This window comes from Oncorhynchus keta, unplaced genomic scaffold, assembly GCF_023373465.1.
Source record: "Oncorhynchus keta strain PuntledgeMale-10-30-2019 unplaced genomic scaffold, Oket_V2 Un_contig_238_pilon_pilon, whole genome shotgun sequence".
Lineage (NCBI taxonomy): Eukaryota > Metazoa > Chordata > Actinopteri > Salmoniformes > Salmonidae > Oncorhynchus > Oncorhynchus keta.
Genome location: NW_026283623.1, coordinates 152,501 through 180,000, shown reverse-complemented (window position 1 = coordinate 180,000; position 27,500 = coordinate 152,501). Strand labels below are relative to the sequence as shown.

Here is a 27,500-nt window from a genome sequence, read left to right as displayed (position 1 = left end):
GATGGGTATTTGACTGATGGGGTATTATTGACTGATGGGGTATTATTGACTGATGATGGGGTATTATTGACTGATGGGGTATTATTGACTGATGGGGTATTATTGACTGATGGGGTATTATTGACTGATGGGGTATTATTGACTGATGGGGTATTGACTGATGGGGTATTATTGACTGATGGGGTATTATTGACTGATGGGGTATTATTGACTGATGGGGTATTATTGACTGATGGGGTATTATTGACTGATGGGGTATTATTGACTGACTGATGGGGTATTATTGACTGATGGGGTATTATTGACTGATGGGGTATTATTGACTGATGGGGTATTATTGACTGATGGGGTATATTGACTGATGGGGTATTATTGACTGATGGGGTATTATTGACTGATGGGGTATTATTGACTGATGGGGTATTATTGACTGATGGGGTATTATTGACTGATGGGGTATTATTGACTGATGGGGTATTATTGACTGATGGGGTATTATTGACTGATGGGGTATTATTGACTGATGGGGTATTATTGACTGATGGGGTATTATTGACTGATGGGGTATTATTGACTGATGGGGTATTATTGACTGATGGGGTATTATTGACTGATGGGGTATTATTGACTGATGGGGTATTATTGACTGATGGGGTATTATTGACTGATGGGGTATTATTGACTGATGGGGTATTATTGACTGATGGGGTATTATTGACTGATGGGGTATTATTGACTGATGGGGTATTATTGACTGATGGGGTATTATTGACTGATGGGGTATTATTGACTGATGGGGTATTATTGACTGATGGGGTATTATTGACTGATGGGGTATTATTGACTGATGGGGTATTATTGACTGATGGGGTATTATTGACTGATGGGGTATTATTGACTGATGGGGTATTATTGACTGATGGGGTATTATTGACTGATGGGGTATTATTGACTGATGGGGTATTATTGACTGATGGGGTATTATTGACTGATGGGGTATTATTGACTGATGGGGTATTATTGACTGATGGGGGTATTATTGACTGATGGGGTATTATTGACTGATGGGGTATTATTGACTGATGGGGTATTATTGACTGATGGGGTATTATTGACTGATGGGGTATTATTGACTGATGGGGTATTATTAACTGATGGGGTATTATTGACTGATGGGGTATTATTGACTGATGGGGTATTATTGACTGATGGGGTATTATTGACTGATGGGGTATTATTGACTGATGGGGTATTATTAACTGATGGGGTATTATTGACTGATGGGGTATTATTGACTGATGGGGTATTATTGACTGATGGGGTATTATTGACTGATGGGGTATTATTGACTGATGGGGTATTGACTGATGGGGTATTATTGACTGATGGGGTATTATTGACTGATGGGGTATTATTGACTGATGGGGTATTATTGACTGATGGGGTATTATTGACTGATGGGGTATTATTGACTGATGGGGTATTATTGACTGATGGGGTATTATTGACTGATGGGGTATTATTGACTGATGGGGTATTATTGACTGATGGGGTATTATTGACTGATGGGGTATTATTGACTGATGGGGTATTATTGACTGATGGGGTATTATTGACTGATGGGGTATTATTGACTGATGGGGTATTATTGACTGATGGGGTATTATTGACTGATGGGGTATTATTGACTGATGGGGTATTATTGACTGATGGGGTATTATTGACTGATGGGGTATTATTGACTGATGGGGTATTATTGACTGATGGGGTATTATTGACTGATGGGGTATTATTGACTGATGGGGTATTATTGACTGATGGGGTATTATTGACTGATGGGGTATTATTGACTGATGGGGTATTATTGACTGATGGGGTATTGACTGATGGGGTATTATTGACTGATGGGGTATTATTGACTGATGGGGTATTATTGACTGATGGGGTATTATTGACTGATGGGGTATTATTGACTGATGGGGTATTATTGACTGATGGGGTATTATTGACTGATGGGGTATTATTGACTGATGGGGTATTATTGACTGATGGGGTATTATTGACTGATGGGGTATTATTGACTGATGGGGTATTATTGACTGATGGGGTATTATTGACTGATGGGGTATTATTGACTGATGGGGTATTATTGACTGATGGGGTATTATTGACTGATGGGGTATTATTGACTGATGGGGTATTATTGACTGATGGGGTATTATTGACTGATGGGGTATTATTGACTGATGGGGTATTATTGACTGATGGGGTATTATTGACTGATGGGGTATTATTGACTGATGGGTATTATTGACTGATGGGGTATTATTGACTGATGGGGTATTATTGACTGATGGGGTATTATTGACTGATGGGGTATTATTGACTGATGGGGTATTATTGACTGATGGGGTATTATTGACTGATGGGGTATTATTGACTGATGGGGTATTATTGACTGATGGGGTATTATTGACTGATGGGGTATTATTGACTGATGGGGTATTATTGACTGATGGGGTATTATTGACTGATGGGGTATTATTGACTGATGGGGTATTATTGACTGATGGGGTATTATTGACTGATGGGGTATTATTGACTGATGGGGTATTGACTGATGGGGTATTATTGACTGATGGGGTATTATTGACTGATGGGGTATTATTGACTGATGGGGTATTGACTGATGGGGTATTGACTGATGGGGTATTATTGACTGATGGGGTATTGACTGATGGGGTATTATTGACTGATGGGTATTATTGACTGATGGGGTATTATTGACTGATGGGGTATTATTGACTGATGGGGTATTATTGACTGATGGGGTATTATTGACTGATGGGTTTTATTGACTGATGGGGTATTATTGACTGATGGGGTATTATTGACTGATGGGGTTATTGACTGATGGGGTATTATTGACTGATGGGGTATTATTGACTGATGGGGTATTATTGACTGATGGGGTATTATTGACTGATGGGGTATTATTGACTGATGGGGTATTATTGACTGATGGGGTATTATTGACTGATGGGGTATTATTGACTGATGGGGTATTGACTGATGGGGTATTATTGACTGATGGGGTATTATTGACTGATGGGGTATTATTGACTGATGGGGTATTATTGACTGATGGGGTATTATTGACTGATGGGGTATTATTGACTGATGGGGTATTATTGACTGATGGGGTATTATTGACTGATGGGGTATTATTGACTGATGGGGTATTGACTGATGGGGTATTATTGACTGATGGGGTATTATTGACTGATGGGGTATTATTGACTGATGGGGTATTATTGACTGATGGGGTATTGACTGATGGGGTATTATTGACTGATGGGGTATTATTGACTGATGGGGTATTATTGACTGATGGGGTATTATTGACTGATGGGGTATTATTGACTGATGGGGTATTATTGACTGATGGGGTATTATTGACTGATGGGGTATTATTGACTGATGGGGTATTATTGACTGATGGGGTATTATTGACTGATGGGGTATTATTGACTGATGGGGTATTATTGACTGATGGGGTATTATTGACTGATGGGGTATTATTGACTGATGGGGTATTATTGACTGATGGGGTATTATTGACTGATGGGGTATTATTGACTGATGGGGTATTATTGACTGATGGGGTATTATTGACTGATGGGGTATTATTGACTGATGGGGTATTATTGACTGATGGGGTATTATTGACTGATGGGGTATTATTGACTGATGGGGTATTATTGACTGATGGGGTATTATTGACTGATGGGGTATTATTGACTGATGGGGTATTATTGACTGATGGGGTATTATTGACTGATGGGGTATTATTGACTGATGGGGTATTATTGACTGATGGGGTATTATTGACTGATGGGGTATTATTGACTGATGGGGTATTATTGACTGATGGGGTATTATTGACTGATGGGGTATTATTGACTGATGGGGTATTATTGACTGATGGGGTATTATTGACTGATGGGGTATTATTGACTGATGGGGTATTATTGACTGATGGGGTATTATTGACTGATGGGGTATTTGACTGATGGGTATTATTGACTGATGGGGTATTATTGACTGATGGGGTATTATTGACTGATGGGGTATTATTGACTGATGGGGTATTATTGACTGATGGGGTATTATTGACTGATGGGGTATTATTGACTGATGGGGTATTATTGACTGATGGGGTATTATTGACTGATGGGGTATTATTGACTGATGGGGTATTATTGACTGATGGGGTATTATTGACTGATGGGGTATTATTAACTGATGGGGTATTATTGACTGATGGGGTATTATTGACTGATGGGGTATTATTGACTGACTGGGGTATTATTAACTGATGGGGTATTATTGACTGATGGGGTATTATTGACTGATGGGGTATTATTAACTGATGGGGTATTATTGACTGATGGGGTATTATTGACTGATGGGGTATTATTGACTGATGGGGTATTATTGACTGATGGGGTATTATTGACTGATGGGGTATTATTGACTGATGGGGTATTATTGACTGATGGGGTATTATTGACTGATGGGGTATTATTGACTGATGGGGTATTATTGACTGATGGGGTATTATTGACTGATGGGGTATTATTGACTGATGGGGTATTATTGACTGATGGGGTATTATTGACTGATGGGGTATTATTGACTGATGGGGTATTATTGACTGATGGGGTATTGACTGATGGGGTATTATTGACTGATGGGGTATTATTGACTGATGGGGTATTATTGACTGATGGGGTATTGACTGATGGGGTATTATTGACTGATGGGGTATTATTGACTGATGGGGTATTATTGAACTGATGGGGTATTGACTGATGGGGTTTTATTGACTGATGGGGTATTATTGACTGATGGGGTATTATTGACTGATGGGGTATTGACTGATGGGGTTTTATTGACTGATGGGGTATTATTGACTGATGGGGTATTATTGACTGATGGGGTTATTGACTGATGGGGTATTATTGACTGATGGGGTATTATTGACTGATGGGGTATTATTGACTGATGGGGTATTATTGACTGATGGGGTATTGACTGATGGGGTATTATTGACTGATGGGGTATTATTGACTGATGGGGTATTATTAACTGATGGGGTATTATTGACTGATGGGGTATTGACTGATGGGGTATTATTGACTGATGGGGTATTATTGACTGATGGGGTATTATTGACTGATGGGGTATTATTGACTGATGGGGTATTATTGACTGATGGGGTATTATTGACTGATGGGGTATTATTGACTGATGGGGTATTATTGACTGATGGGGTATTGACTGATGGGGTATTATTGACTGATGGGGTATTATTGACTGATGGGGTATTATTGACTGATGGGGTATTATTGACTGATGGGGTATTATTGACTGATGGGGTATTATTGACTGATGGGGTATTATTGACTGATGGGGTATTATTGACTGATGGGGTATTATTGACTGATGGGGTATTATTGACTGATGGGGTATTATTGACTGATGGGGTATTGACTGATGGGGTATTATTGACTGATGGGTATTATTGACTGATGGGGTATTATTGACTGATGGGGTATTATTGACTGATGGGGTATTGACTGATGGGGTATTATTGACTGATGGGTATTATTGACTGATGGGGTATTATTGACTGATGGGGTATTATTGACTGATGGGGTATTATTGACTGATGGGGTATTATTGACTGATGGGGTATTATTGACTGATGGGGTATTATTGACTGATGGGGTATTATTGACTGATGGGGTATTGGGTATATTGACTGAAGGGGTATTATTGACTGATGGGGTATTATTGACTGATGGGGTATTATTGACTGATGGGGTATTATTGACTGATGGGGTATTATTGACTGATGGGGTATTATTGACTGATGGGGTATTATTGACTGATGGGGTATTATTGACTGATGGGGTATTATTGACTGAGGGGTATTATTGACTGATGGGGTATTATTGACTGATGGGGTATTATTGACTGATGGGGTATTATTGACTGATGGGGTATTATTGACTGATGGGGTATTATTGACTGATGGGGTATTATTGACTGATGGGGTATTATTGACTGATGGGGTATTATTGACTGATGGGGTATTATTGACTGATGGGGTATTATTGACTGATGGGGTATTATTGACTGATGGGGTATTATTGACTGATGGGGTATTATTGACTGATGGGGTATTGACTGATGGGGTATTATTGACTGATGGGGTATTATTGACTGATGGGGTATTATTGACTGACAGGGTATTATTGACTGATGGGGTATTATTGACTGATGGGGTATTGACTGATGGGGTATTGACTGATGGGTATTATTGACTGATGGGGTATTATTGACTGATGGGGTATTATTGACTGATGGGGTATTATTGACTGATGGGGTATTATTGACTGATGGGGTATTATTGACTGATGGGGTATTATTGACTGATGGGGTATTATTGACTGATGGGGTATTATTGACTGATGGGGTATTATTGACTGATGGGGTATTATTGACTGATGGGGTATTATTGACTGATGGGGTATTATTGAACTGATGGGGTATTATTAACTGATGGGGTATTATTGACTGATGGGGTATTATTGACTGATGGGGTATTATTGAACTGATGGGGTATTATTGACTGATGGGGTATTATTGACTGATGGGGTATTATTAACTGATGGGGTATTATTGACTGATGGGGTATTATTGACTGATGGGGTATTATTGACTGATGGGGTATTATTGACTGATGGGGTATTATTAACTGATGGGGTATTATTGACTGATGGGGTATTATTAACTGATGGGGTATTATTGACTGATGGGGTATTATTGACTGATGGGGTATTATTGACTGATGGGGTATTATTGACTGATGGGGTATTATTGACTGATGGGGTATTATTGACTGATGGGGTATTATTGACTGATGGGGTATTATTGACTGATGGGGTATTATTGACTGATGGGGTATTGACTGATGGGGTATTATTGACTGATGGGGTATTATTGACTGATGGGGTATTATTGACTGATGGGGTATTATTGACTGATGGGGTATTATTGACTGATGGGGTATTATTGACTGATGGGGTATTATTGACTGATGGGGTATTATTGACTGATGGGGTATTATTGACTGATGGGGTATTATTGACTGATGGGGTATTATTGACTGATGGGGTATTATTGACTGATGGGGTATTATTGACTGATGGGGTATTATTGACTGATGGGGTATTATTGACTGATGGGGTATTATTGACTGATGGGGTATTGACTGATGGGGTATTATTGACTGATGGGGTATTATTAACTGATGGGGTATTATTGACTGATGGGGTATTGACTGATGGGGTTTTATTGACTGATGGGGTATTATTGACTGATGGGGTATTATTGACTGATGGGGTATTATTGACTGATGGGGTATTATTGACTGATGGGGTATTATTGACTGATGGGGTATTATTGACTGATGGGGTATTATTGACTGATGGGGTATTATTGACTGATGGGGTATTATTGACTGATGGGGTATTATTGACTGATGGGGTATTATTGACTGATGGGGTATTATTGACTGATGGGGTATTGACTGATGGGGTATTATTGACTGATGGGGTATTATTGACTGATGGGGTATTATTGACTGATGGGGTATTATTGACTGATGGGGTATTGACTGATGGGGTATTATTGACTGATGGGGTATTATTGACTGATGGGGTATTATTGACTGATGGGGTATTGACTGATGGGGTATTATTGACTGATGGGGTATTATTGACTGATGGGGTATTATTGACTGATGGGGTATTATTGACTGATGGGGTATTATTGACTGATGGGGTATTATTGACTGATGGGGTATTATTGACTGATGGGGTATTATTGACTGATGGGGTATTATTGACTGATGGGGTATTATTGACTGACTGATGGGGTATTATTGACTGATGGGTATTATTGACTGATGGGTATTATTGACTGATGGGGTATTATTGACTGATGGGGTATTATTGACTGATGGGGTATTATTGACTGATGGGGTATTATTGACTGATGGGGTATTATTGACTGATGGGGTATTATTGACTGATGGGGTATTATTGACTGATGGGGTATTATTGACTGATGGGGTATTATTGACTGATGGGGTATTATTGACTGATGGTATTATTGACTGATGGGGTATTATTGACTGATGGGGTATTATTGACTGATGGGGTATTATTGACTGATGGGGTATTGACTGATGGGGTATTATTGACTGATGGGGTATTATTGACTGATGGGGTATTATTGACTGATGGGGTATTATTGACTGATGGGGTATTATTGACTGATGGGGTATTATTGACTGATGGTATTATTGACTGATGGGGTATTATTGACTGATGGGGTATTATTGACTGATGGGGTATTATTGACTGATGGGGTATTATTGACTGATGGGGTATTATTGACTGATGGGGTATTATTGACTGATGGGGTATTATTGACTGATGGGGTATTATTGACTGATGGGGTATTATTGACTGATGGGGTATTATTGACTGAGGGGGTATTATTGACTGATGGGGTATTATTGACTGATGGGGTATTGACTGATGGGGTATTATTGACTGATGGGGTATTGACTGATGGGGTATTATTGACTGATGGGGTATTGACTGATGGGGTATTATTGACTGATGGGGTATTATTGACTGATGGGGTATTATTGACTGATGGGGTATTATTGACTGATGGGGTATTATTGACTGATGGGGTATTATTGACTGATGGGGTATTATTGACTGATGGGGTATTATTGACTGATGGGGTATTATTGACTGATGGGGTATTATTGACTGATGGGGTATTATTGACTGATGGGGTATTATTGACTGATGGGGTATTATTGACTGATGGGGTATTATTGACTGATGGGGTATTATTGACTGATGGGGTATTATTGACTGATGGGGTATTATTGACTGATGGGGTATTATTGACTGATGGGGTATTATTGACTGATGGGGTATTATTGACTGATGGGGTATTATTGACTGATGGGGTATTATTGACTGATGGGGTATTATTGACTGATGGGGTATTATTGACTGATGGGGTATTATTGACTGATGGGGTATTATTGACTGATGGGGTATTATTAACTGATGGGGTATTGACTGATGGGGTATTATTGAATGATGGGGTATTGACTGATGGGGTATTATTGACTGATGGGGTATTATTGACTGATGGGGTATTATTGACTGATGGGGTATTATTGACTGATGGGGTATTATTGACTGAGGGGTATTATTGACTGATGGGGTATTATTGACTGATGGGGTATTATTGACTGATGGGGTATTATTGACTGATGGGGTATTATTGACTGATGGGGTATTATTGACTGATGGGGTATTATTGACTGATGGGGTATTATTGACTGATGGGGTATTATTGACTGATGGGGTATTATTGACTGATGGGGTATTATTGACTGATGGGGTATTATTGACTGATGGGGCATTATTGACTGATGGGGTATTATTGACTGATGGGGTATTATTGACTGATGGGGTATTATTGACTGATGGGGTATTATTGACTGATGGGGTATTATTGACTGATGGGGTATTATTGACTGATGGGGTATTATTGACTGATGGGGTTTATTGACTGATGGGGTATTATTGACTGATGGGGTATTATTGACTGATGGGGTATTATTGACTGATGGGGTATTATTGACTGATGGGGTATTATTGACTGATGGGGTATTATTGACTGATGGGGTATTATTGACTGATGGGGTATTATTGACTGATGGGGTATTATTGACTGATGGGGTATTATTAACTGATGGGGTATTATTGACTGATGGGGTATTATTGACTGATGGGGTATTATTGACTGATGGGGTATTATTGACTGATGGGGTATTATTGACTGATGGGGTATTATTGACTGATGGGGTATTATTGACTGATGGGGTATTATTGACTGATGGGGTATTATTGACTGACGGGTATTATTGACTGATGGGGTATTATTGACTGACGGTATTATTGACTGATGGGGTATTATTGACTGATGGGGTATTATTGACTGATGGGGTATTATTGACTGATGGGGTATTATTGACTGATGGGGTATTATTGACTGATGGGGTATTATTGACTGATGGGGTATTATTGACTGATGGGGTATTATTGACTGATGGGGTATTATTGACTGATGGGGTATTATTGACTGATGGGGTATTATTGACTGATGGGGTATTATTGACTGATGGGGTATTATTGACTGATGGGGTATTGACTGATGGGGTATTATTGACTGATGGGGTATTATTGACTGATGGGGTATTATTGACTGATGGGGTATTATTGACTGATGGGGTATTGACTGATGGGGTATTATTGACTGATGGGGTATTATTGACTGATGGGGTATTATTGACTGATGGGGTATTATTGACTGATGGGGTATTATTGACTGATGGGGTATTATTGACTGATGGGGTATTATTGACTGATGGGTATTATTGACTGATGGGGTATTATTGACTGATGGGGTATTATTGACTGATGGGGTATTATTGACTGATGGGGTTATTGACTGATGGGGTATTATTGACTGATGGGGTATTATTGACTGATGGGGTATTATTGACTGATGGGGTATTATTGACTGATGGGGTATTATTGACTGATGGGGTATTATTGACTGATGGGGTATTATTGACTGATGGGGTATTGACTGATGGGGTATTATTGACTGATGGGGTATTATTGATTGATGGGGTATTATTGACTGATGGGGTATTGACTGATGGGGTATTATTGACTGATGGGGTATTATTGACTGATGGGGTATTATTGACTGATGGGGTATTATTGACTGATGGGGTATTATTGACTGATGGGGTATTATTGACTGATGGGGTATTATTGACTGATGGGGTATTATTGACTGATGGGGTATTGACTGATGGGGTATTGACTGATGGGTATTATTGACTGATGGGGTATTATTGACTGATGGGGTATTATTGACTGATGGGGTATTATTGACTGATGGGGTATTATTGACTGATGGGGTATTATTGACTGATGGGGTATTATTGACTGATGGGGTATTATTGACTGATGGGGTATTATTGACTGATGGGGTATTATTGACTGATGGGTATTATTGACTGATGGGGTATTATTGACTGATGGGGTATTATTGACTGATGGGGTATTATTGACTGATGGGGTATTATTGACTGATGGGGTATTATTGACTGATGGGGTATTATTGACTGATGGGGTATTATTGACTGATGGGGTATTATTGACTGATGGGGTATTATTGACTGATGGGGTATTATTGACTGATGGGGTATTATTGACTGATGGGGTATTATTGACTGATGGGTATTATTGACTGATGGGGTATTATTGACTGATGGGGTATTATTGACTGATGGGGTATTATTGACTGATGGGTATTATTGACTGATGGGGTATTATTGACTGATGGGGTATTATTGACTGATGGGGTATTATTGACTGATGGGGTATTATTGACTGATGGGGTATTATTGACTGATGGGGTATTATTGACTGATGGGGTATTATTGACTGATGGGGTATTGACTGATGGGTATTATTGACTGATGGGGTATTATTGACTGATGGGGTATTATTGACTGATGGGGTATTATTGACTGATGGGGTATTATTGACTGATGGGGTATTATTGACTGATGGGGTATTATTGACTGATGGGGTATTATTATTGACTGATGGGGTATTATTGACTGATGGGGTATTATTGACTGATGGGGTATTATTGACTGACGGGGTATTATTGACTGATGGGGTATTATTGACTGATGGGGTATTATTGACTGATGGGGTATTATTGACTGATGGGGTATTATTAACTGATGGGGTATTATTGACTGATGGGGTATTATTGACTGATGGGGTATTATTGACTGATGGGGTATTATTGACTGATGGGGTATTATTGACTGATGGGGTATTATTGACTGATGGGGTATTATTGACTGATGGGGTATTGACTGATGGGGTATTATTGACTGATGGGGTATTATTGACTGATGGGGTATTATTAACTGATGGGGTATTATTGACTGATGGGGTATTATTGACTGATGGGGTATTATTAACTGATGGGGTATTATTGACTGATGGGGTATTATTGACTGATGGGGTATTATTGACTGATGGGGTATTATTGACTGATGGGGTATTATTAACTGATGGGGTATTATTGACTGATGGGGTATTATTGACTGATGGGGTATTATTAACTGATGGGGTATTATTGACTGATGGGGTATTATTGACTGATGGGGTATTATTGACTGATGGGGTATTATTGACTGATGGGGTATTATTGACTGATGGGGTATTATTGACTGATGGGGTATTATTGACTGATGGGGTATTATTGACTGATGGGGTATTGACTGATGGGGTATTGACTGATGGGGTATTATTGACTGATGGGGTATTATTGACTGATGGGGTATTATTGACTGATGGGGTATTATTAACTGATGGGGTATTATTGACTGATGGGGTATTATTGACTGATGGTATTATTGACTGATGGGGTATTATTGACTGATGGGGTATTATTGACTGATGGGGTATTATTGACTGATGGGGTATTATTGACTGATGGGGTATTATTGACTGATGGGGTATTATTGACTGACGGGGTATTATTGACTGATGGGTATTATTGACTGATGGGGTATTATTGACTGATGGGGTATATTGACTGATGGGGTATTATTGACTGATGGGGTATTATTGACTGATGGGGTATTATTGACTGATGGGGTATTATTGACTGATGGGGATAGGGGTATTATTGACTGATGGGGTATTATTGACTGATGGGGTATTATTGACTGATGGGGTATTGACTGATGGGGTATTATTGACTGATGGGGTATTATTGACTGATGGGGTATTATTGACTGATGGGGTATTATTGACTGATGGGGTATTATTGACTGATGGGGTATTATTGACTGATGGGGTATTATTGACTGATGGGGTATTATTGACTGATGGGGTATTATTGACTGATGGGGTATTATTGACTGATGGGGTATTATTGACTGATGGGGTATTATTGACTGATGGGGTATTATTGACTGATGGGGTATTATTGACTGATGGGGTATTATTGACTGATGGGGTATTATTGACTGATGGGGTATTATTGACTGATGGGGTATTATTGACTGATGGGGTATTGACTGATGGGGTATTATTGACTGATGGGGTATTATTGACTGATGGGGTATTATTGACTGATGGGGTATTGACTGATGGGGTTATTGACTGATGGGGTATTATTGACTGATGGGGTATTATTGACTGATGGGGTATTATTGACTGATGGGTATTATTGACTGATGGGGTATTATTGACTGATGGGGTATTATTGACTGATGGGGTATTATTGACTGATGGGGTATTATTGACTGATGGGGTATTGACTGATGGGGTATTGACTGATGGGGTATTATTGACTGATGGGGTATTATTGACTGATGGGTATTATTGACTGATGGGGTATTATTGACTGATGGGGTATTATTAACTGATGGGGTATTATTGACTGATGGGGTATTATTGACTGATGGGGTATTATTGACTGATGGGGTATTATTGACTGATGGGGTATTATTGACTGATGGGGTATTATTGACTGATGGGGTATTATTGACTGATGGGGTATTATTGACTGATGGGGTATTATTGACTGATGGGGTATTATTGACTGATGGGGTATTGACTGATGGGGTATTATTGACTGATGGGGTATTATTGACTGATGGGGTATTATTGACTGATGGGGTATTATTGACTGATGGGGTATTATTGACTGATGGGGTATTATTGACTGATGGGGTATTATTGACTGATGGGGTATTATTGACTGATGGGGTATTATTGACTGATGGGGTATTATTGACTGATGGGGTATTATTGACTGATGGGGTATTATTGACTGATGGGGTATTATTGACTGATGGGGTATTATTGACTGATGGGGTATTATTGACTGATGGGGTATTATTGACTGATGGGGTATTATTGACTGATGGGTATTATTGACTGATGGGGTATTATTGACTGATGGGGTATTATTGACTGATGGGGTATTATTGACTGATGGGGTATTATTGACTGATGGGGTATTATTGACTGATGGGGTATTATTGACTGATGGGGTATTATTGACTGATGGGGTATTATTGACTGATGGGGTATTATTGACTGATGGGGTATTATTAACTGATGGGGTATTATTGACTGATGGGGTATTATTGACTGATGGGGTATTATTGACTGATGGGGTATTATTGACTGATGGGGTGGGGTATTATTGACTGATGGGGTATTATTGACTGATGGGGTATTATTGACTGATGGGGTATTATTGACTGATGGGGTATTGACTGATGGGGTATTGACTGATGGGGTATTATTGACTGATGGGGTATTATTGACTGATGGGGTATTATTGACTGATGGGGTATTATTGACTGATGGGGTATTATTAACTGATGGGGTATTATTGACTGATGGGGTATTATTGACTGATGGGGTATTATTGACTGATGGGGTATTATTGACTGATGGGGTATTATTGACTGATGGGGTATTATTGACTGATGGGGTATTATTGACTGATGGGGTATTATTGACTGATGGGGTATTATTGACTGATGGGGTATTATTGACTGATGGGGTATTATTGACTGATGGGGTATTATTGACTGATGGGGTATTATTGACTGATGGGGTATTATTGACTGATGGGGTATTATTGACTGATGGGGTATTATTGACTGATGGGGTATTATTGACTGATGGGGTATTATTGACTGATGGGGTATTATTGACTGATGGGGTATTATTGACTGATGGGGTATTATTAACTGATGGGTATTATTGACTGATGGGGTATTATTGACTGAAGGGGTATTATTGACTGATGGGGTATTATTGACTGATGGTATTATTGACTGATGGGGTATTATTGACTGATGGGGTATTATTGACTGATGGGGTATTATTGACTGATGGGGTATTATTGACTGATGGGGTATTATTGACTGATGGGGTATTATTGACTGATGGGGTATTATTGACTGATGGGGTATTATTGACTGATGGGGTATTATTGACTGATGGGGTATTATTGACTGATGGGGTATTATTGACTGATGGGGTATTATTGACTGATGGGGTATTATTAACTGATGGGGTATTATTGACTGATGGGGTATTATTGACTGATGGGGTATTATTGACTGATGGGGTATTATTGACTGATCGGGTATTATTGACTGATGGGGTATTATTGACTGATGGGGTATTATTGACTGATGGGGTATTATTGACTGATGGGGTATTGACTGATGGGGTATTGACTGATTATTATTGACTGATGGGGTATTATTAACTGATGGGGTATTATTGACTGATGGGGTATTATTAACTGATGGGGTATTATTGACTGATGGGGTATTATTGACTGATGGGTATTATTGACTGATGGGGTATTATTGACTGATGGGGTATTATTGACTGATGGGGTATTATTGACTGATGGGGTATTATTGACTGATGGGGTATTATTGACTGATGGGGTATTATTGACTGATGGGGTATTATTGACTGATGGGGTATTATTGACTGATGGGGTATTATTGACTGATGGGGTATTATTGACTGATGGGGTATTATTGACTGATGGGGTATTATTGACTGATGGGGTATTATTGACTGATGGGGTATTATTGACTGATGGGGTATTATTGACTGATGGGGTATTATTGACTGATGGGGTATTATTGACTGATGGGGTATTATTGACTGATGGGGTATTATTGACTGATGGGGTATTATTGACTGATGGGGTATTATTGACTGATGGGGTATTATTGACTGATGGGGTATTATTGACTGATGGGGTATTATTGACTGATGGGGTATTATTGACTGATGGGGTTATTGACTGATGGGGTATTATTGACTGATGGGTATTATTGACTGATGGGGTATTATTGACTGATGGGGTATTATTGACTGATGGGGTATTGACTGATGGGGTATTATTGACTGATGGGGTATTATTGACTGATGGGGTATTGTTGACTGATGGGGTATTATTGACTGATGGGGTATTATTGACTGATGGGGTATTATTGACTGATGGGGTTTTATTGACTGATGGGGTATTGACTGATGGGGTATTATTGACTGATGGGGTATTATTGACTGATGGGGTATTATTGACTGATGGGGTATTATTGACTGATGGGGTATTATTGACTGATGGGGTATTATTAACTGATGGGGTATTATTGACTGATGGGGTATTATTGACTGATGGGGTATTATTAACTGATGGGGTATTATTGACTGATGGGGTATTATTGACTGATGTATTATTGGATGTATTATTGACTGATGGGGTATTGACTGATGGGGTATTATTGACTGATGGGGTATTATTGACTGATGGGGTATTATTGACTGATGGGGTATTATTGACTGATGGGGTATTATTGACTGATGGGGTATTATTGACTGATGGGGTATTATTGACTGATGGGGTATTATTGACTGATGGGGTATTATTGACTGACGGGGTATTATTGACTGATGGGTTATTATTGACTGATGGGGTATTATTGACTGATGGGGTTTATTGACTGATGGGGTATTATTGACTGATGGGGTATTATTGACTGATGGGGTATTATTGACTGATGGGGTATTATTGACTGATGGGGTATTATTGACTGATGGGGTATTGACTGATGGGGTATTATTGACTGATGGGGTATTATTGACTGATGGGGTATTATTGACTGACGGGTATTATTGACTGATGGGGTATTATTGACTGATGGGGTATTATTGACTGATGGGGTATTGACTGATGGGGTATTATTGACTGATGGGGACTGATGGGGTATTGACTGATGGGGTATTATTGACTGGGGTATTATTGACTGATGGGGTATTATTGACTGATGGGGTATTATTGACTGATGGGGTATTATTGACTGATGGGGTATTATTGACTGATGGGGTATTATTGACTGATGGGGTATTATTGACTGATGGGGTATTATTGACTGATGGGGTATTATTGACTGATGGGGTATTATTGACTGATGGGTATTATTGACTGATGGGGTATTATTGACTGATGGGGTATTATTGACTGATGGGGTATTATTGACTGATGGGTATTGACTGATGGGGTATTATTGACTGATGGGGTATTACTGACTGATGGGGTATTATTGACTGATGGGGTATTGACTGATGGGGTATTATTGACTGATGGGTATTATTGACTGATGGGTATTATTGACTGATGGGGTATTACTGACTGATGGGGTATTATTGACTGATGGGGTATTGACTGATGGGGTATTATTGACTGATGGGTATTATTGACTGATGGGGTATTGACTGATGGGGTATTATTGACTGATGGGGTATTATTGACTGATGGGGTATTGACTGATGGGGTATTATTGACTGATGGGGTATTATTGACTGATGGGGTATTATTGACTGATGGGGTATTGACTGATGGGGTATTATTGACTGATGGGGTATTACTGACTGATGGGGTATTGACTGATGGGGTATTATTGACTGATGGGGTATTATTGACTGATGGGGTATTATTGACTGATGGGGTATTATTGACTGATGGGGTATTATTGACTGATGGGGTATTATTGACTGATGGGGTATTATTGACTGATGGGGTATTATTGACTGATGGGGTATTATTGACTGATGGGGTATTATTGACTGATGGGGTATTATTGACTGATGGGGTATTATTGACTGATGGGGTATTATTGACTGATGGGGTATTATTGACTGATGGGGTATTATTGACTGATGGGGTATTATTGACTGATGGGGTATTGACTGATGGGGTATTACTGACTGATGGGGTATTATTGACTGATGGGGTATTATTGACTGATGGGGTATTATTGACTGATGGGGTATTATTGACTGATGGGGTATTATTGACTGATGGGGTATTATTAACTGATGGGGTATTATTGACTGATGGGGTATTATTGACTGATGGGGTATTATTGACTGATGGGGTATTATTGACTGATGGGGTATTATTGACTGATGGGGTTTTATTGACTGATGGGGTATTATTAACTGATGGGGTATTATTGACTGATGGGGTATTATTGACTGATGGGGTATTATTGACTGATGGGGTATTGACTGATGGGGTATTATTGACTGATGGGGTATTATTGACTGATGGGGTATTATTGACTGATGGGGTATTATTGACTGATGGGGTATTATTGATTGATGGGGTATTATTGACTGATGGGGTATTATTGACTGATGGGGTATTATTGACTGATGGGGTATTATTGACTGATGGGGTATTATTGACTGATGGGGTATTATTGACTGATGGGTATTATTAACTGATGGGGTATTATTGACTGATGGGGTATTATTGACTGATGGGGTATTATTGACTGATGGGGTATTATTGACTGATGGGGTATTATTGACTGATGGGGTATTATTGACTGATGGGGTATTATTGACTGATGGGGTATTATTGACTGATGGGGTATTATTGATTGATGGGGTATTATTGACTGATGGGGTATTATTGACTGATGGGGTATTATTGACTGATGGGGTATTATTGACTGATGGGGTATTATTGACTGATGGGGTATTATTGACTGATGGGGTATTATTGACTGATGGGGTATTATTGACTGATGGGGTATTATTGACTGATGGGTCCTATTGACTGATGGGGTATTATTAACTGATGGGGTATTATTGACTGATGGGGTATTATTGACTGATGGGGTATTATTGACTGATGGGTATTATTGACTGATGGGGTTTTATTGACTGATGGGGTATTATTAACTGATGGGGTATTATTGACTGATGGGGTATTATTGACTGATGCCCTATTATTGACTGATGGGGTTTTATTGACTGATGGGGTATTATTGACTGATGGGGTATTATTAACTCATGGGGTATTACCCTGACTGATGGGGGTATTATTGACTGATGCCCTATTATTGACTGATGGGTTTTATTGACTGATGATGGTATTATTGACTGATGGGGTTTTATTGACTGATGGGGTATACAGCCCTACACCCTTAATGTGTCCTATATACAGCCCTACACCCTGATGTGTCCTATATACAGCCCTACACCCTTGTGTGTCCTATATACAGCCCTACACCCTTGATGTGTCCTATATACAGCCCTACACCCTTGATGTGTCCTATATACAGCCCTACACCCTGGATGTGTCCTATATACAGCCCTACACCCTGGATGTGTCCTGTATACAGCCCTACACCCTTGATGTGTCCTATATACAGCCCTAAACCCTTGATGTGTCCTATATACAGCCCTACACCCTTGATGTGTCCTATATACAGCCCTACACCCTTGATGTGTCCTATATACAGCCCTACACCCTTGATGTGTCCTATATACAGCCCTACACCCTGGATGTGTCCTATATACAGCCCTACACCCTTGATGTGTCCTATATACAGCCCTACACCCTTGATGTGTCCTATATACAGCCCTACTCCCTTGATGTGTCCTATATACAGCCCTAACCCTTGATGTGTCCTATATACAGCCCTACACCCTGGATGTGTCCTATATACAGCCCTAAACCCTGGATGTGTCCTATATACAGCCCTAAACCCTTGATGTGTCCTATATACAGCCCTAAACCCTTGATGTGTCCTATATACAGCCCTACACCCTTGATGTGTCCTATATACAGCCCTACACCCTTGATGTGTCCTATATACAGCCCTACACCCTGGATGTGTCCTATATACAGCCCTACACCCTGGATGTGTCCTATATACAGCCCTACACCCTTGATGTGTCCTATATACAGCCCTACACCCTTAGTGTGTCCTATATACAGCCCTACACCCTTGATGTGTCCTATATACAGCCCTACACCCTTGATGTGTCCTATATACAGCCCTACACCCTTGATGTGTCCTATATACAGCCCTACACCCTGGATGTGTCCTATATACAGCCCTAAACCCTTGATGTGTCCTATATACAGCCCTACACCCTTGATGTGTCCTATATACAGCCCTACACCCTTGATGTGTCCTATATACAGCCCTACACCCTGATGTGTCCTATATACAGCCCTACACCCTTGTGTCCTATATACAGCCCTACACCCTGGATGTGTCCTATATACAGCCCTACACCCTTGATGTGTCCTATATACAGCCCTACACCCTGATGTGTCCTATATACAGCCCTACTACACCCTTGTGTCCTATATACAGCCCTACACCCTGGATGTGTCCTATATACAGCCCTAAACCCTTGATGTGTCCTATATACAGCCCTACACCCTTGATGTGTCCTATATACAGCCCTACACCCTGATGTGTCCTATATACAGCCCTAAACCCTGGATGTGTCCTATATACAGCCCTACACCCTGGATGTGTCCTATATACAGCCCTAAACCCTTAATGTGTCCTATATACAGCCCTACACCCTGGATGTGTCCTATATACAGCCCTACACCCTGGATGTGTCCTATATACAGCCCTACACCCTGGATGTGTCCTATATACAGCCCTACACCCTTGATGTGTCCTATATACAGCCCTAAACCCTGATGTGTCCTATATACAGCCCTACACCCTGATGTGTCCTATATACAGCCTTAACCCCTGGATGGCTACACCCTTGATGTGTCCTATATACAGCCCTACACCCTGGATGTGTCCTATATACAGCCCTACACCCTGGATGTGTCCTATATACAGCCCTAAACCCTGTGTGTCCTATATACAGCCCTACACCCTGATGTGTCCTATATACAGCCCTACACCCTGGATGTGTCCTATATACAGCCCTAAACCCTTGATGTGTCCTATATACAGCCCTACACCCTTGATGTGTCCTATATACAGCCCTACACCCTTGATGTGTCCTATATACAGCCCTAAACCCTGGATGTGTCCTATATACAGCCCTACACCCTTGATGTGTCCTATATACAGCCCTACACCCTGATGTGTCCTATATACAGCCCTACACCCTGGATGTGTCCTATATACAGCCCTACACCCTGGATGTGTCCTATATACAGCCCTACACCCTTGGATGTGTCCTATATACAGCCCTACACCCTGGATGTGTCCTATATACAGCCCTACACCCTGGATGTGTCCTATATACAGCCCTACAACCCTGGATGTGTCCTATATACAGCCCTAAACCCTGATGTGTCCTATATACAGCCCTACACCCTGGATGTGTCCTATATACAGCCCTACACCCTGTGTGTCCTATATACAGCCCTACACCCTGGATGTGTCCTATATACAGCCCTACACCCTTGATGTGTCCTATATACAGCCCTACACCCTGGATGTGTCCTATATACAGCCCTACACCCTGGATGTGTCCTATATACAGCCCTACACCCTGATGTGTCCTATATACAGCCCTACACCCTGGATGTGTCCTATATACAGCCCTACACCCTGTGTGTCCTATATACAGCCCTACACCCTGGATGTGTCCTATATACAGCCCTACACCCTTGATGTGTCCTATATACAGCCCTACACCCTTGATGTGTCCTATATACAGCCCTACACCCTGGATGTGTCCTATATACAGCCCTACACCCTGGATGTGTCCTATATACAGCCCTACACCCTTGATGTGTCCTATATACAGCCCTACACCCTGATGTGTCCTATATACAGCCCTACACCCTGGATGTGTCCTATATACAGCCCTACACCCTGGATGTGTCCTATATACAGCCCTACACCCTGATGTGTCCTATATACAGCCCTACACCCTGTGTGTCCTATATACAGCCCTACACCCTTGATGTGTCCTATATACAGCCCTACACCCTGGATGTGTCCTATATACAGCCCTACACCCTGGATGTGTCCTATATACAGCCCTAAACCCTGGATGTGTCCTATATACAGCCCTACACCCTGGATGTGTCCTATATACAGCCCTACACCCTGGATGTGTCCTATATACAGCCCTACACCCTGGATGTGTCCTATATACAGCCCTAAACCCTGGATGTGTCCTATATACAGCCCTACACCCTGGATGTGTCCTATATACAGCCCTACACCCTGATGTGTCCTATATACAGCCCTACACCCTGGATGTGTCCTATATACAGCCCTACACCCTTGATGTGTCCTATATACAGCCCTACACCCTGGATGTGTCCTATATACAGCCCTAAACCCTGGATGTGTCCTATATACAGCCCTACACCCTTGATGTGTCCTATATACAGCCCTAAACCCTGGATGTGTCCTATATACAGCCCTATACCCTGTGTGTCCTATATACAGCCCTACACCCTGGATGTGTCCTATATACAGCCCTACAACCCTTGATGTGTCCTATATACAGCCCTACACCCTTGATGTGTCCTATATACAGCCCTACACCCTTGATGTGTCCTATATACAGCCCTACACCCTGTGTGTCCTATATACAGCCCTACACCCTGATGTGTCCTATATACAGCCCTACACCCTGTGTGTCCTATATACAGCCCTACACCGTTGATGTTTCTCAAGAGCCAAACAAGAAGAAACACCAGAGAAACCCAGCTAGCACATTTGGTTCCTTGGAAGTTGTGCAAATGTATGTTTTTAATGCTTCACGTTGGCTGTGGGAACAAAGCCACATGTTTCCTGACCGGGGAAACTGAGCATTTCGCCTGTTCTGGTTTTCCAGGGAGGTTCTCATATCACATGTATTTATAAATCCCTTCGTACATCGGCTGATGTCTCAAAGTGCTGTACAGAAACCCTCAGCCTAAAACCCCAAACAGCAAGCAATGCAGGTGTAAAAGCACGGTGGCTAGGAAAACTCCCTAGAAAGTCCAGAACCTTGGAAGAAACCTAGAGAGGAACCAGGCTATGAGGGGTGGCCAGTCCTCTTCTGGCTGTGCCGGGTGGAGATTATAACAGAACATGGCCAGAACATTATTATTAGGTGTGGCCAATTAGTGGGCGTGGCCAACACACCTGAACACGCTAAAACCAGCTGGAGGACAGAGAGAGTTTTGTTGACACAGAACGGAATGTGTATGTTTTTAAATAAACTTTTTTTTTTAGAACGTTGTCTGAACATCACTCAAGTTTTCTTGTTTTGTTTTTTTTTAATGGAAAGTTTTCTTAATGTCCTCTGAACTATTTGAGAACATTTGTAAAAATGTGCTGAGCGTGTTCCAAACCCAGGTAACGATCCTGCACCTTTCCCAGAACGATGTGGGAAGGTTCTATACAAAAACAAAACATAGGACAACCACGCTCTCAGCAACATATGGTTCTCTGAACGTTATGTGCTAGCTGGGAACACAGTGAGACAGCCCTGGTTGGTGACGGGGAGGGGTTCAGTGAGACAGCCCTGGTTGGTGGCGGGGGAGGGGTTCAGTGAGACAGCCCTGGTTGGTGACGGGGAGGGGTTCAGTATAGACAGCCCTGGTTGGTGACGGGGGAGGGGTTCAGTGAGACAGCCCTGGTTGGTGACGGGGAGGGGTTCAGTGAGACAGCCCTGGTTGGTGACGGGGAGGGGTTCAGTGAGACAGCCCTGGTTGGTGACGGGGAGGGGTTCAGTGAGACAGCCCTGGTTGGTGACGGGGGAGGGGTTCAGTGAGACAGCCCTGGTTGGTGACGGGGAGGGGTTCAGTGAGACAGCCCTGGTTGGTGACGGGGCCCTGGTTGGTGATGGGGGAGGGGTTCAGTGAGACAGCCCTGGTTGGTGGCGGGGGCCCTGGTTGGTGATGGGGGAGGGGTTCAGTGAGACAGCCCTGGTTGGTGGCGGGGGCCCTGGTTGGTGATGGGGGAGGGGTTCAGTGAGACAGCCCTGGTTGGTGGCGGGGGCCCTGGTTGGTGATGGGGAGGGGTTCAGTGAGACAGCCCTGGTTGGTGACGGGGAGGGGTTCAGTGAGACAGCCCTGGTTGGTGACGGGGAGGGGTTCAGTGAGACAGCCCTGGTTGGTGGCGGGGGAGGGGTTCAGTGAGACAGCCCTGGTTGGTGACGGGGGAGGGGTTCAGTGAGACAGCCCTGGTTGGTGACGGGGGGAGGGTTCAGTGAGACAGCCCTGGTTGGTGACGGGGAGGGGTTCAGTGAGACAGCCCTGGTTGGTGACGGGGAGGGGTTCAGTGAGACAGCCCTGGTTGGTGGCGGGGAGGGGTTCAGTGAGACAGCCCTGGTTGGTGGCGGGGAGGGGTTCAGTGAGACAGCCCTGGTTGGTGGCGGGGAGGGGTTCAGTGAGACAGCCCTGGTTGGTGGCGGGGAGGGGTTCAGTGAGACAGCCCTGGTTGGTGGCGGGGGAGGGGTTCAGTGAGACAGCCCTGGTTGGTGGCGGGGGCGCTGGGGGCGGTGGTGGGGGGGGTACAGCGAGAGAGAGAGTGCATTCTGTGGACAACAAGCAATTGGTAACTAAAAGAAAATGCCATGACAGAGGCTTCAAACCTCCACAACTGTCAAACGCCAGCGTCTGTGACACCACTTTCAATTACCCATGATCCACCACCAGAAACAGAGGCGACTGTCTGCGCGTCTCTCCGACAGTCCCTCGCTCTCACCCTGGAGACTGACAAAGAGAAACAGAACAGAGAAATAGAGAATAGGATGAGTGAAACTCTAGCTCTGTCCCAAATGGGCCCCCTTTCTATGTAGTGCACTGCATTTGACCAGAGCCCTATGGTCTCAGTTCTAAAGTAGTGCACTGTACAGGGTGCTATTTGGAATGCATGCTTTCAGTATTCAAGCTGTAGGGCAAAGAGGGGCCCAATTCAGACTGAGGAAACATGACGCAGGTCCTCAGCGAGCTCTTTGGGAGGGATTCATTACATCAGCTCTTTCCTTGACATAGACTGACCAGGTGATTCATTACAGACTGGCCAGGTGATTCATTACATCAGCTCTTTCCTTGACATAGACTGACCTGATGATTCCTGACAGACTGACCAGGTGATTCATTACATCAGCTCTTTCCGTGACATAGACTGACATCAGCTCTTTCCTTGACATAGACTGACCTGATGATTCATTACATCAGCTCTTTCCGTGACATAGACTGACCTGATGATTCATTACATCAGCTCTTTCCTTGACATAGACTGACCTGATGATTCATTACATCAGCTCTTTCCTTGACATAGACTGACCAGGTGATTCCTGACAGACTGACCAGGTGATTCATTACATCAGCTCTTTCCTTGACATAGACTGACCAGGTGATTCATTACATCAGCTCTTTCCTTGACATAGACTGACCAGGTGATTCATTACATCAGCTCTTTCCTTGACATAGACTGACCAGGTGACCAGATTCATTACATCAGCTCTTTCCTTGACCATGATTCCTGACAGACTGACCAGGTGATTCATTACATCAGCTCTTTCCTTGACATAGACTGACCAGGTGATTCATTACATCAGCTCTTTCCGTGACATAGACTGACCAGGTGATTCATTACATCAGCTCTTTCCTTAACATAGACATGATTCCATGACAGCTCTGACCAGGTGATTCCTGACAGACTGACCAGGTGATTCATTACATCAGCTCTTTCCTTAACATAGACTGACCAGGTGATTTACATTAGCTCTTTCTGACCAGGTGACACAGACTTCATTACATCAGCTCTTTCCTGACATAGACTGACCAGGTGATTCATTACATCAGCTCTTTCCTTACATAGACTGACCAGGTGATTGATTCATTACATCAGCTCTTTCCGTGACATAGACTGACCAGGTGATTCAGCTCTTTCTGTGACATAGATTCTGACCAGGTGATTCATTACATCAGCTCTTTCCTTGACATAGACTGACCAGGTGATTCCTGATTACATCAGCTCTTTCCTTGACATAGACTGACCAGGTGATTCATTACATCAGCTCTTTCCATAGACTGACATAGACTGACCAGGTGATTCATTATATCAGCTCTTTCCTTGACATAGACTGACCAGGTGATTCATTACATCAGCTCTTTCCTGACCAGGTGATTCATTATATCACTCTTTCCTTGACATAGACTGACCAGGTGATTCCTGACAGACTGACCAGGTGATTCATTATATCAGCTCTTTCCTTGACATAGACAGACTGACCAGGTGATTCATCTTTCCTTGACATAGACTGACCAGGTGATTCATTACATTAGCTCTTTCCGTGACATAACTGACCAGGTGATTCATTACATCAGCTCTTTCCTCTGACATAGACTGACCAGGTGATTCCTGACAGACTGACCAGGTGATTCATTACATCAGCTCTTTCCTTGACATAGACTGACCAGGTGATTCATTATCAGCTCTTTCCTGACATAGACTGACCAGGTGATTCATTACATCAGCTCTTTCCTTGACATAGACTGACCAGGTGATTCATTACATCAGCTCTTTCCTTGACATAGACTGACCAGGTGATTCCAGACTGACCAGATTCATTACATCAGCTCTTTCCTTGACATAGACTGACCAGGTGATTCATTACATCAGCTCTTTCCTTGACATAGACTGACCAGGTGATTCATTACATCAGCTCTTTCCTTGACATAGACTGACCAGGTGATTCCTCAGCTCTTTTCCTTGACATAGACTGACCTGACAGACTGACCAGGTGATTCATTACATCAGCTCTTTCCTTGACATAGACTGACCAGGTGATTCATTACATCAGCTCTTTCCTTGACATAGACTGACCTGATGATTCATTACATCAGACTGACCAGATTCATTACATCAGTGATTCCTGATGATTCATTACATCAGCTCTTTCCTTGACATAGACTGACCTGATTCATTACATCAGCTCTTTCCTTGACATAGACTGACCAGGTGATTCCTGACAGACTGACCAGGTGATTCATTACATCAGCTCTTTCCTTGACATAGACTGACCAGGTGATTCATTACATCAGCTCTTTCCTTGACATAGACTGACCAGGTGATTCATTACATCAGACATAGACTGACCAGGTGATTCCTGACATCAGCAGACTGACCAGGTGATTCATTATATCAGCTCTTTCCTTAACATAGACTGACCAGGTGATTCATGACAGACTGACCAGGTGATTCATTACATCAGCTCTTTCCTTGACATAGACTGACCAGGTGATTCATTACATCAGCTCTTTCCGTGACATAGACTGACCAGGTGATTCATTACATCAGCTCTTTCCATGACATAGACTGACCAGGTGATTCACAGACTGACCAGGTGATTCATTATATCAGCTCTTTCCTTGACATA

At 41.8% G+C, this 27,500-nt stretch overlaps 1 pseudogene; it reads right to left on the bottom strand.

The window, feature by feature from the left end:
* The window catches only part of LOC127921874 (uncharacterized protein DDB_G0271670-like), a 28,830-nt pseudogene extending 3,616 nt beyond the window's left edge, over positions 1 to 25,214 (bottom strand).
* Between the last annotated feature and the right edge of the window lie 2,286 nt (positions 25,215 to 27,500).